Genomic DNA, 11381 nt, shown 5'->3' on the forward strand with positions numbered 1-11381 from the left:
ACAGAGCTGGCAGGAGGCACATCCCTCACACATCTCCAAAAGCCCACACAGTTTTTCTTCTCTTTGCTTTCTTCCTCCTCCTCCTTTTATTTTTTGTGGTCTCAGGTGAACTCAGGATATTTCAAAGAGATCTCTGTGAACACCAAAGCTTTGAAGCTGGCTGGTGGAGCAACCTCAGGTGACAGGGAGAAGGAGCGGGACCCGGCTGGGTGTCTTCCCAGGAGAACTGAATCAAAGCCAGAAGAAATGACAGCACAAGCTGTTCTGACTCATTCTGGCTGGGGGTATCTCCATGCCTTTGTTACTGAGCCCAGCTCAATAGCCCTTCCTGGTTTTAAAATAGCAAAACCTTTGCTAAGCTTTAGATTAAGTTCCTGGGTCACCAGCAGAGATGGCCTGTAGCAAAGCCCTGGGTTTTATCTTTAATTATAGTCAGGAATATTAGATTCTTGCAGAAACTGAGCTGATAAAAAGCCAGCATCTGTGATTCATGCTGTGGAGCTGAGAATCTGCTCAAGGGAAGGCTGGTAATCAGGAAGAGAGGGGTCAACAGAAGATGATCTTCTAAGTTTTCCTCTATAGACTGAATGTCTAATATGTTTACTTAGCCAGATGCAAATCCTTTTTGCAAACTCATGGTCCTGCTGAGTACAAGAACACGCAGAAAATTAACAAAGCTGGAGCATCAATTCCTCATCTATTGCCAGTAAGAGACTCCTGGTGACTACGTGGGAGGAAGGAAAATGTTCTCTCTCTCCAGTGTCCAGGGAGATGAAGCTGAGTTTCCAGCAGCGTTCTCCAGTTCTTAACCAAGAGGTCCTGTCTGGCACCTCGCTGCTTCACTTTCTCTCCTGGCTGCCCTCCTTCCCTGATCTGCTCCTGGGCTGCTCCTTCCACGGGTCCCCAGGGTTTGAGTCTTGCCCTTGTCCACACCCAGAGCAGAGTCTGTCCTTGGCCAGTGAACTTGCTAAGGCAGGAGATCTTCAGAAAACCAGCAATGGCATCAAGTGCAGAACCATCTCCAAGCGTGGTCAGGAGTCAGTTAGGCAGTGGGACAATGTCTGTGTTTGGCTGTTTGTATGTGTTTGATCTATGACAGAGCAGCAGGAGGAACAGGAGGCCAAGCCAAGTCTTATTACACGGTTGTGGAGCCACCAGAAATTCCCCATATAGCATCCTGCATTGGGCTGGAAATGGTGCACTAGCTGGAAGATGAGGCATGGGCAGGAAAGGACAGGAAAACATAACAGTATGGTCTGAGCTGCTCACAGCATGGACAGCCATGGGTTGGGACAGGTCAGTGTACTGGAGCTTATCTTTTCACAGTTCATTTTTCTCTCTGCTATTGACAAAACACACGCAGGTGCATGTGTGGTGTGTCTTAGGTTCAAGGTCACCTTGTATTCAGCCCAGCACAATAAAACCTTAAAGGAATGGGGTATAACAAAAGAGCTGGGTTGGCTTTGAGCCTCTCAAGGAGTGATGGATCTTGAAATAGATCACAGCTATCTGGAGGTTAGAAAGCCCTACATCCATTTCTTCTGCAGGTCGCTTCCTAAGACGTCCTGCTCCTGTAGCACAAAGGTCTGGGGATCCCCTCTGAGCTGACAGTGACAGCTAAGGAGGAATGAGACTGGCTTAAGCAGAGCCCCAGCCAGACAGGTCAATTAAAAAATAAAGATGAAGGTGCTTGGTCCGGGTCTGCTTTCCCCATCAAATTCGTTATCTCCCCCTGCCAACAGAAAGAGGGCAACTGTTCACGTAAGACACAGCTAATAATATCTGAGTACAGGACATTGCTGCTAAATTACAGGGAGGGCTTGGGAAGGAAAATTAGTGTCATTTGCAAGCCCAATAATAGGGGCTGTGCAGCATGAATGCCGATGTGGGAGCGAGCTGGAGGACAGCGTGTGGCTTATGCAACCGTCCCTGTCCCCATCCTCCTTCCGCGGGCACAGCCAGGCTGGCAGGGTGCACGCTGCGGGGTTGAGGAGCAGGCAGCAGGGGAAAAGTGGGCTTGAAAGCCAAAGACAGTTAAAATAAAAGGCAAAGCAGATACCTCTGCCTGAAGGTGAAGGCACTGGAAGCTGCTCCCAGGGGAAAAGGCTCAGCCCTTCCCAGCTGAGCTGTGGCAGAGCACAGCTTGGGGTCCCCAGGGCAGCAGCTACCGGGGATGGGAGGTCTGATGATTTCAATTGAAGAGCCAGTTCTAAGCAGCTTCTAGGAGCAATCAAACTCAGTGGGGAAACTGAGGCATGGGGAGACTACACAGCCAGTGCCATGGCTTGAATCTTAAGGCAATTCTTGAGAACTTGGCGAGATGAAATGTGGTGCTGCTCCCTGGGGACAGCTGCATTGCTGCAGTGGGGAAAGCATTTCCCATTTCAGACACAGACGCATCTTGAGCAAAAACATCCTACAGAGAAGCAGAAGTGCTCTCTGACCAAATGCTCCCAGGCCACTAACAAACCAGCACCATGTTCTTGGTCACCAGTGGAGTATCTTTGGCTCCAAGCTCCAAACTCACACCCCATCAACAACCCAGCAAACATCACAAACTGAAGAGCCCGTGATGCTCTGCAGTCCCACCATGCTCTCTGCTGGCTCTTACAGACAGTCAGTTCCTGGGCTAGGGAATAATTTTACAGCAACATTACTGGAGTGCCTAAACAAAAATCAGGAAGTGGAGCAACTCTTACTGTGTCCAACATATGGAAAAACCAGTGTCCCCTTCCCACCTCCTGAGTTATTTGTTAAATTCCTTGACCTTGGACCACTCTCCAGAGCCTCTCCTGTAGCTGATTAGGAAATGCCCCAATCCCCTGATGAATGGGTGAAGCTGTGATTATACTAATCAACTGCTCATTAGTGTTACTTGGCTTCAGCTGATCATACACCAGCCCCATGGTGTACAGCCACCTCTTTCACTGCAGGATGGGGAAGCTCCTCATCTCTTTTGTTCTTCCTACCTCATTTTGCCCACCAGATGGAGAAGGGCTCTCCAGGGCACCATGGAGCAAGTGAATCTCCTCTCAGCAGATCTGAGCCCTGTTTCAGCCTATGGATTGCTCACCACAGTGCTGTGCCCCTGGGTCTCAGCAAGGGACTTTTGGACCCCGAGAGGCTTCCAGGGAATAGCCAACTGCCACTGAGGGCTGAGAGCCATGTGAGAAGTGCTACAGATCATGATGTGCCAAAACAGAAGGAGGACTACAAGAGCCAATTCATTTACTGACCAGCACAGCCTCCACAGGGGCCCTCAACCCAACCTCTAGTCAGCTGTAGGTGGCTGCAGAGCCAACAGCTCTGACCCTAACAACAGCCAACAGAGAAGCCAGCTGATTATAAAAAAGCAGCACAAGCACCATCACTTTCATGGCAGCTTTGGGTCCAGCCCTCCAGCTACAGTGCAGCTGCTGCAAAGCAATATTGTTGAAAAGGGAGAATTTTGCCAGCTGGCAAAAATCAAAAGTCAGCAAGTATTTCATAACCTGTCCAAAACGCCCTTCAGGTCTCCATGTAGCCCCTTTTTCCCCACACCCTTTCCTGGTTCACATCTCTAAACTGTGCTCCTGTCCTGTCTTGTCTCCTCTCCTCTCCCATCTCCATTCTCACATCACTCACTGCCACTTGAAACCAACCCTCCCCAACTCCACATACCCCCATGGCAATGTGGCTTAAACAGCCCTTGCTCTCCATGGCCACCACCAGACTTCCTGGGTCTGTCATGGAGTTAAAGTTGCTCCAGAGTGTTTCATCCCTAGGTTTAAGAGTCTAACTGCAAGGAGGAGAGCCAGGAGAGGGTATTTATGGCAACGAAATTGTATCCCCCTCAGGAGGCTGAGCCAGAGGATTATGCTCTGCAGGTGCCATCATTCCCCTAATCCTCACACCCCCACATCCTGCCAGCCCCTGCTAATTCACAAGAGCTAATTAACCAGTGCTCCATCAGCCGCTTCCATATCTCCAAAGAAGGCAGAGGGATATTTCTGCACGTGCACGCACAGAACACCTGTGTACTACCAGCTCAAAATCCATCAGCAGAGCGAGCCTGGGGAGAGCAGAGACCCCAGCAGGTTTGAGGGGACTAGGACACGGTGACACAGGTGATTTGCCTGGTGCACCACAAATCCTGGTTGTGATGTGGGGACTCAGATACCCTCTCCTGCCAGCAATGGAGCAGGTCACTTCTGTTTGCATGGGAGATCTCTAAGATGTCTGAGGATGGGCACTTGGGGAGAACTGACCCCTTGGCTGGATGGAACAGGGACCCTCAGCACTGGAGCCAGAGGAGGCTTCAGCTCCTATCCATGTCCCTGTCGATGTGGTAGCTCCAAAAGCCACGCCCTGGACAGGCAGAAGAGACACCACTGGTCCCATCCCTCCTCCTTCACAGATGTGATATGGGACAGAAATCCCCATGGGCTACATGCCATCCCTGGGGCCTCCCTGAAGAAGCCCCTGCCCTTCCCTTCAGGTCCATCACCCTGATAGCTCTCCCCAAGGAGGTCGTGAAACCAAGACCCCAGCACAGCAGAGTGCCAGGGACACACATACCACCATAACCTGGGAAACAGCCTCCTCCAGCCTTCCTCACTGAAGGCTGGGGACACAGCCATGCTCTCCCTCTTCCCTTTCCCCCTTTGCTCCATCCTGTCAATCAGGCTCTGGCTCAGACATGTTCCCTCACACAACAGCTACGCTGGCTTTAGAGAGATGCAATTAAGATGAAACCCACTTATTTAAAGCAGCTCCTCTCTCAGCACCACTCTAACGTCACCTTTGATCACTGAAACCAACCCAGCTCACAGATTGCCAGGGATGCGTCCTATCATTTCTCCCTCTCCCCCTCATTCCATTCAGACAAAACTGGTTTCTTTCTTCCTGCTGGTGTTCCCAGCATTTGGCAGAGCAAAGGACCTGTCATTTTTGCATTGACTAGCAGGGAAAACAGTGCCAAAATCCCTGGCTGTGGCCCACGAAGGTCAGAGAGGTCACATAGGTGATGCTGTGTGTTGGGCTCAGACAGGCTTGGCCCGGGCACAGTGCTGTGCTGCAAATAAGGACAGACTGTGGTGGGGCAGGGACCCCAGTACTAAGGCATCTGAAAAGAAATCCCTGAATGTACTGGGGCAGAGCAATCACTGGTGGGGAAGGCTGGACCGTTTCCAACACGTAACAGTCAGTTCTGCTCACACCATCACTTAGGCACAGGCTTAACTTTAAACCCCCAGGCAGGCCCTGCTCTTGCACGCATATAGGAGCTGCTGGAGTAGGACTCTTCTTCTCAGCAGTCCCCGTCCATCCCCACACACACGTTTGATTGTCAGGTGTTGAAACCCCAGATCTCTTTGTCATTAAATGCATCCATCAGGTTGCATTTTCCATTAGACTGGAGCTTTCCTGGTTGTCAGCACTTCCACCCACGCAGGCAACTCTCTCCTGAACTCTGTCTTGCTGCCTCCAAACCTCCCTGCGTCGCATTTTCTTTGGAAATGGAGAGCAAATACATGTGTATCCCCCTGCTCTCCCAGGGAGGTGGCAGAGCAATTTACAGGGTTCCCTGGTTGGCCAGGCTTCTTCATCTGAACTCTTATTTCAATCTATTTTGTTTTGATCTGCAGGAGAAATGTCTCTTCCTGCAGGTAGAGAGAAGAGTGAGAAGCTGCCCTGTTACAAAACACCAGTGATTTGCAATTTGTCACCAGCCCAGGGCCAGGTGCACTCTGCTGCCATTGCAGGGTGACACTTTCTTCTAATGCTTAGAAGAAGAAGTTGTCAGACCAAAAGTCTCAGTACTGACATTACAGGTTCCTTCTGATCTCTCCAAAGATCTTGGATTTAGCAACTTCTGAGGATTTCTGAGCACAGAGCACATTGCTGACCTACCTAGGTGACAGCCCCTGGGCCAGGGTCTGAGTCCTGGTCAGAGCCCGTGTGACCCTGCAGGGAGGGACCCACCCCCTGGGTCAGCTAAATCATTTGGTCACCCCTCGCAGTGAAGAATTGGTCAACTCTCAGCAAGAGGGACAGTTTTAGATGGAAGACCAGCCCTGCACCCCCAGAGGCATCCCACTCCAAGCCCATTTCCTGGTTTGGTTAGGGAGCATTAACACTGCTGGCGGCAGCAGGGAAAGATTAAATGCTCCCTCTCCCCCTCCTGGTTCATGATGCTAGTTGAGCTTAAGCTGGCTATCAGGATCTTGGTGCTTTAGGAGAGAGATGTCAAGAATGGCTCCAGGGAGGACAGCAAAGCAATCAGCCCATGTGCTTCTTCTGCCTGTAAGTCAGTCCAGATGGGCCATCGCTAATCTGCTGAGAGCTGGGTCTTCTTCAGGGCAACTTGTACAAAGATGAGCTGATCAAGTGTGGCAGGGCTTCCTCGGCACACCCTGCTGCTAGCAGCTGAAGAGGGTTAAACATGAAGCAAATGGTTTCTCAGGAACACTGCAATCTCAACAGCACAACCCGCTCTGCCCGCAACCTGGGGCTTAAACAGCAACGGGCTGAGAGGTTGTCCGTGCTGCCTGCCTCCTCCGGGTCCCTCCTCCTGCCCTCTCACCATAGGAGACAGGCTTTTGTCATTTAAAGGTGTGATCAGGAAATGGAGGGCTTTTAAAAACACTGCTATTAAGAACAATAAAAATAATGGAGCAGGAACATATGTCTCTCTGCAGGCCCATCACCTTCTGCTTGCTTGGATTGAAGTGTTTTGCCATCAGAGCATGACAGCATGCTGATACATCACCAGAGCCGCAAAGCTGCCCACTTTATTACTGTTATTAACCAGGTTTTCTAAAGAGAGGCAACAGCACACCATGTGTAACTGCCTGTGTGTCAGCCCACTCTCATAACTTTTGAATAGGTCAGCTAATTTCAGCCCACGTAGCTCAAGAGGTGGAGGTTGCCAGAAAACGGTTTGTGCATGTGCCACTGGAATAGGCAATAGGATGGGGCAGAGCCCCAGTGATGACCTTGCTGAGACAGGCTGTGAGGAGAGCTCAGCCCCTTACTAGACACCAGAGATCACCCTAGGAGAGTGTACAATGCCCCACCTCATACCTTTTTAGACCCCAGGGAAACACAGAAAAACAGGAGGTTTTTTATGATCTGCTGCTCAGGGAACATTTAGCTGGTTTTCTGATCCTGGATGGAGCCAGCACCAAGTTAGTGGACCCAGGGGAGGCTGAGGCTGAGCCCTCTGTCCCTGTTTGTCCTGATGCAGCACTGGCAGCAGGCAGTTCCCAAAGCCTCAGTTTGAGGTAGGTACTGAGAGATCCCATGTCCCAGAGAGACTCCTGAGGGCTTTTGCAGAACCTCTAGACTGGGATGGCTAAATAGGGATAACTGGTCATCCTAACCCAAACTCAACAGCAGCACAATGCTTCTCTCCAGGGACCCAGTCCTGGTTTGAACAATCAAGCAGCTATCTTAATGGCCTTTCCTCCAACCTCTCACAACTCAGACCTGCTGCTAACACCACAGTTCCCAGTCAGAACCTTTGGGCACTGGCTCTGAAAGTTTTTTCATCTCATCTCTCCGTATTCTTCAATTCATTGTCCCCAAGGGCTGCTGGTTTTCTCGTGGGCTTCTTGGGGACGAAGGTTAGCTTTCCTCTGGGGAGGTCAGGGCTGCCCATCTCCGTCAACAGCCCAGGGGAAGAGCAGGAAATATGAGCCTTCACACACAACCACAGGCAATGCTGCATGTCCAAGAGCACAAGACCAAGGCTGCATCACCTGGGTGACATCCAAACCACCATCCATCACCCCAGCATTAATCCAGGCAAGAAGCCAGACTGGCAAGCACAGGGAGGGTTTCCCATGGAAAGCTGAAGTCAGTCCAAGCCACGGGCATGATTCAGCCAAGAATCCTTGCTCCTCACGCTGCAGGGCCCTGAGGAGCTGGGAGATCTCTCCATTGACTACTTGGAGCTCACACGTGTTTTAGTCTGTCGCTTCAGCCCACTCCTACACAGCCGTGACCAGGCTTCTCACTATGGGATCACTCTGTTTACCAATACATTCACACAGGCTCTTAGCTAAACAGTAGGGCTGGAGCAGTTTGTTCTTGCTCATATTTTCTTCTTTCATTAATAAAGCAAATAATCTGTTTAAATAAGCAGAGAAGCATTGCCCTTGCTACTTTACTTGCTCCTTGTTGACGGCAAGATTGCCCTGATAAAGGCCTGGGTGAGGGAGAGAAGACCTTCATAACTGCCCGTCCTCTAGTAAAATCTCAGTCATTACTGCCATGATTTAGGGTCTCCTGTCCCCTCAGTGGGGGCAGAAGGGAGGATTTCACCATGTTGAGCAGTTTAATCCCTGATCCACATCATATTGCTGTGTGTTGTACACAAACAATGGCATTCAAGGGTTGACCAGTTTCCTTATGGTGAGAAACCCCATGTGCCCAAATCACCTCTTGTGTGGAGCACGTCCCAAGACCACACTATCTAGACTGGCAATAAGCAACTATAAAGAAAAAGGAGTGGGATCTAAAGATCAACCCACACCAAAGGCTTAAAACTAAGCTGAACTTCAGACAAGGTTTAAACTACACAGCAGCATACTCTTAAAGTAAAGCAGCAAAATAAATGAAGTCACTGAAACAGTCACAGTTACAGCATCTCCAAGGTCAGGATTTTCACACCTCCCTCTCCTGTGTATTGGCTTTCAGAGTCCATTTTTCACAGGTACAGACAGTCACAAGCCTGTGAGGAAAAAAATACACCACACCAAAAACCAGGGAGGTGACTTCAACTGCTGTCATTCTCTGTCTCCCAGCAACAACTGTGTCTTCTCCTCCTTGCTCCCCTTCCAGCCTCTCACAGCTGGCAGAGATCTTCTTATGAACAAACAAGGCTCCCTGCAGTGAGGGTTGCCTGGGAAGGTCTGATGCTTCAGTCTAGCATGAGGATCATCTTCTTCACCTGCAGAGGTGGTGGTTCTTGGTTTAGTTCTATCAGCTTTCAGACCTCAGATCTGTGAAGATCACCAGCCCCATTCCAGGGCTGAGCAGCTGGTGACAGTGTCTGGGCTGACACCCAAGTGTCAACGGGGTGTCTCTGTATTTCCACCCAGACTTGACCCTGAGACAGAAGCATGTGAGAAGATACTGTCACCTCACCCTGCCTAACCAGTCACATGAACCCCAGGACAAGTTCCCTGGGCTTGTGTTATTACTGTTGCCTCAACTAGGCTGAGGGAGGGCTTCCCAGAGGGTGGATTTTGCTCTCAGAGACCTTTTTGCGCCTGTCTCAGGAGAGGAATTAGCAGTCTGAGCCTCCTCCAGAGCTTTTCCTTTTTCCAATTTACATGAATAATCAGCATAATTTCATGTCAATTGGTTTGTGTTTCTACACCACAGACATTCTCTGCTCCTCAGCTACCCAACCCCTCTGCTCCTTTCAATGGAATTAAGTGCTAAACCACAACTTCCACATCCTCAAACTCATTCACACAACTAGTACTGCAACAGAGCCAGGCAGAGGCAGAAGCACATCCTCAGAAGGCCATTGTAACACTAAAGTAAAGCACAAGCAGTGTTTGAGGACTTCCAGAAAAGACTTGTTGAGAAGAGGTTGAGACTGGGCACCTCTTCTGAGGTAGCTCTGAAAGGACTCCATTAGCTTAGCCACATGTGTGGTCAACCATGCCTGCCTGGGGATAGAAGAATTTGACACCTCTATAGATGTGTTTTCCTGACATTTTCAGCTGTCCTCACTTCAGCTATCAGGAAATGCCAGAGGAAGACCAAATAATTCTTCTGGCCTGTGTTGGAAATATTGCCATCAAACACTTATTTCAGCTTCCAAATGGTTTGGACTGTCTGCATGCTGGGGAAGATCAGTTGCTCTCTACTGCCTCACTAAAACCATTCTGGAAACATATTGTGGGTTTCCATCCATTGCTTACTGGTCTCAGTGATGATGGGGGACCAGAAAGTTTTTTTTCAGAGCATTCATGTGGGCTTTATGCCATGCCTTTGTCTATCCTGAGCAGAAGGTAGGAAAGCATGCTTTCTACGCCATGAGATTTACTCTAGAAAATTTCAGGCCAAAAATCCACAGATGAGGGTAGAAAAATATCCCCAAGTATTTAAGTTCCACACAGCCACTGAGGAACTCAAGGACCTCAGTAGATACCAGGTCCCTATGGCCAAAGGCAAGAGGAATGTCTGTATCCCTGAAGGTAGAGCTGTCTGATCAGCTGATCATATTGCCACCAACCTTGGTGCCTTTGTGTGCCATCATCAGGCAAATAAAGAATAATAACTCTTAGCAGGTGCATTCAGCATGCAGTAGTGATGTGCTAGCAAGCCAGAGGAAGGACTTCAGGATCCCTGAGGAACAGGAGAGCAGCAGCAAAGTTGTGTTCAGAGGCGTTGTGATCCATGCTGGATTTAACCAGAGGAGCTAAAAGAATTTATGGTCCATCACAAATATGGGACCATATTTGAGTTCAGTAACTCTGTGTCTATCCTGATGGCATATTGTGCTTGGCTTCACAATCTTGCAGTGAAAGCAGGTTGGATCCTGCTCATACCACATGTGAGCCATCCCCATTAAACTCAAGGGAATCTCTCCATTGCTGTCCAGGGATGCTGATCAAGGCTTCCTTAGATGCAAGGCTGCCAGGATGAGACCAAGGGCTGTGCATCAGGGCCTAGGTCCAGGCCATGAAGGTCCTGCAGTGGCCCAGAGCCACAGGCACTTACAGGCACAACTGGTCTTCTGACGCTTTTCCTCTGAGTGCAAAACAGCAGTAGAGTTATTAAAGCACCAGCTGGGCTGGCAAAAATACATCTCTCTAATCTGCCTGCAAACCCAGAGTGGTACAAGATGACTCTTGACTTCCTCTTGGGTGCCCCTCTGGGCTCTGGGGCACCTGCCATCCTCCCTCCCACGTGTGTTTATGGGCATATCCTCAATTTATGTTTACAAAGGGATTTCAGGCTCTTTTAGGATAAGAGGTTGCTATAGAAACAGCAGATAGGAGATTGAGCTCACTGGGAGAAGGCCTGGACTCTATTGGCTTAAACAACAGCAAAGCCCGTCGGGGAATACATCTGGCTGGAGACTGAGCATGGAGCAGAGTCTGTTTTGACAAACACATCCTCCTTTTGGGGAAAGTAGGAGACTAAATTTCTGCAAGCCTCTAGAAGACCCAAAAGTTTCCAGTGGAAGAAGGAAGTCCACTACACAGGGAACACCAAAAGACACTTGAAGTGGGATCTGGCCTTGAGGTGGGATCTGGCCACCTAACAGGGTCTTGAGCTCAACCACCCTGACAGAAAGCTTCTACCCAGCTGGAGCTTGGGCTCGTAGCTCAACACTGTTGTCAGCACTTAATGCCTTTGGGAGGTCTGTGAGCAGGGAG

This window comes from Antrostomus carolinensis, unplaced genomic scaffold (genome assembly GCF_000700745.2).
Source record: "Antrostomus carolinensis isolate BGI_N321 unplaced genomic scaffold, ASM70074v2 scaffold8234, whole genome shotgun sequence".
Lineage (NCBI taxonomy): Eukaryota > Metazoa > Chordata > Aves > Caprimulgiformes > Caprimulgidae > Antrostomus > Antrostomus carolinensis.